Here is a 2,953-nt window from a genome sequence, read left to right on the forward strand (position 1 = left end):
AGTGGCGTGATTGAAATCAATTTAAAATTTAAAAGAATTTAACAATTGGCAAAAAAAAAAAAGATCATCAGAAGGTAAAGTTGTGGGGCATGGAGGGTGAGTCGGGGGCATAGCCTTGATATGCCCCGCTGTGGTTACAGGCCTGCTTGGCCATTTATGTTCTTAACTTGCCTTCTGTATTGACAGCAGCAATCTGTTTTATGGTGATTTGCTTTGAGTCCTGAGCAGACACTAAATTGTTGAAATAAGTTTTGGTTTTATAGCATGAGTGTCTTGACATTTTTAGTTGTAAAGAAGTGAAGAACAGCTACCTTTTAACACCTTTTAATCACTCTATTTTAATTGTAAACTATTTTGTAAATTGTTTTAAAATTTGATTCTACAGTTGAAATATATGTTAAGAACACAACTAGAAAAAAAAAGAGCACAACTAGACAAGATTTGGAGACCTGTTATCATATCACTCATCTCTTTAGACTACCATGAATAGGAGCCACAGGGAGAGCCCCGTCCAGGACTTATTTTCCAAAGCTGTGGCATTTTGGCATTTCCCACCACACTGACTTCCCTGTGGAGATGCCACCTAGTTTATCTTTACAGGAAAGTGTTCGGAAATTCCTGTTGTTGGTAATTTCTTCTACCCATAATCTACACTTTGCCTACAAAATTATGCATATGTTCCAGTTCCTAAACACACAAATATGGATGTAGAAGTTCATATATTAAAGACTTGTTTGCCATATATATGCTGCTGTAATTGTTTAAACATCTTATAAAGCTAGGAAGACTGGCAAATTATTATTTCTGCATTCCAGGATCATCTGTGCACGTGAAACTTTTGTTTTCCAGTGCTGGCCTTATTGTCATCTGCACACAAAACTGACATTGGAGAAAGTTAAATGGTTAATTTTTTCTTAAGAAAACTTGGTAGAAGCACTGATAAAATGAAAGGCTATGTGTGTGAGCTTGTTAACATATAAACAATAAGTTTCAGTACTTAATAGAACTCTGCATGAACAACTGCATGTTAGTGTTCAGTCTGCAATTTAACTTTGTAATTGTGTCTGTCTGATGTACCTGACTACTTAATACTGAATAACTTAGTAAGTGTTGCTGTTTAACTGTATTCTGATTACTCTTTCGTCCATCCCATAAATTGAATTTAATGAATGTTTTAATGTCCTCTGGCATTAACTTTTGCAGTCTTGCATTTGTTGCACAGACATTTGCTTTTGAAATAAAAAGAGGAAATATTTACAAAATCTAAATGAATATCCTCTGTCTTGATGGCAAAAAATGTCATCAGATTGCTACTGTTTGTTGGTAGCAATTCAGATAACAAACCTTGGTTCACCTTTACAAGAATGAGTTTTGGAAGTCCTTAGGCTTCCATCTACCTTTCTCTCTCATCCATCATTTGGGGGATTGAAGATTTCCTCATTCCCAAGAAACCATGGTGGGAATATGGAAGTCTTCAGTCCAGTGAACAGCATTTATGCTGTCATTGAACGTATTCTTAGACAGCAATGAGTTAATTGTACACATATAGTGTGTGTGCCAGCCAGTCTTCCCCCTCCCCCATTAAATTAAGTAATTTTTTTCTGTGTGAAAAGAGGCAAACCAAATATTGTTTGTGAGATCCTCTTATGTTATTCAGCATTTAATCTCAGATTTATAGTGGAATCACAGACATGCAGGACTTCTGAGTGAGATGCAAAATAATAAGCAAAGCCAGCTTGGCTGTTTTTATTTTAAGTAGCGATACTTCACAATGTCTTGTGATAGGGTAGATACACTTTACGTAAAAAAATGTGGATCAGTTACCAATTTAACATTTTCTTCCTTCACATACTTAATCAAATTGGTCAGTGAGTGGGAGTTATTAGTGGCATATCTAAGGGTTGTGGAATGATCCAGGGAAAAAGAAGACATGTTTCCTCATACCCAAGTGTAGTAGAAGGAGAAAAGAGGTGTTTTGATTTTACAAAGAGTGAACAAGAGATTCGGGGCTATGGTAGCAAGCAAGCAGTCTCAAATGAGTAGTTCAGTTTTCATGGAGTAGTGAAATATTTTTCAAAAGTATCTTTGAAAGTATATTCATGCATTTGTCATACATTTGTTGTCACAATCAGGTTTTAAATGTTCAATTACAAAGTAAAAGATTACTTTTATCAGCCATTGTGGAGTGTGCACATTCCTTGGACAAGCGGGTGTTGTTTTCAGATTTGTCTGTGATGTTCCCAACATCAGTGTGAACAGTGATGCCTCTGCTCTTCTGGAACTCAGTGTGCACATCAAACATCAGCAGAATTTGTATTTTGACTAGAAGTGAACAGCAAAGCCACTGGTTTTTAGTTCTTGATCCTGAAGGCAGCTAAGTAGAGTGACTTTATTGCACAGTGATTTCTGGTTGGGGAAATGTTGCTCCCTAGTAACTCAAACATAGGTATATTACTAAATATGTAAACTGAAGCTTATAGTTGTGTCAGTACTTATATGAGGTTGCACCAATTCCCACCCATTTCCCCCCTCCCTCTGCAGATCCCTAGGCTGTTCCTGAGTGTCCACTAACCCACAGGAACAGCATTTCAGAGGGTTCAGTAGGCTAGAGGAGAAGAGGGGGACTGCTGCTGCTTCCTGTTAAGAAAAGGGTATTTAATTTTTCTTAATTATGTGGTTGGATAGAAGCTATTGTAATCCCTACAAAAACACTGTAAAGTAGACCAGTATTGTCATCTCCAGGGTGCAAGAGACTGAAAAAGTGTGGTTTGCCTAACCCAGGGATCCCCAGCAAGGTGCCTGTGGGCACCATGGCACCCACCAACACCTTTCCTGGTATCTACTAAGTGTTTTTTAAAGGAGGTGGGAGCAGGTGGGGCTTTTGCCCAACAGGGCTTCTGATTGGCTGTTGGAGATTTGATTGGCTGTGCAAATTTTTTTAATGTTGCTTTGT

The sequence above is a fragment of the Gekko japonicus genome, unplaced genomic scaffold (genome assembly GCF_001447785.1).
Source record: "Gekko japonicus isolate JY-2015 unplaced genomic scaffold, Gekko_japonicus_V1.1 scaffold155, whole genome shotgun sequence".
Taxonomy (NCBI): Eukaryota; Metazoa; Chordata; class Lepidosauria; order Squamata; family Gekkonidae; genus Gekko; species Gekko japonicus.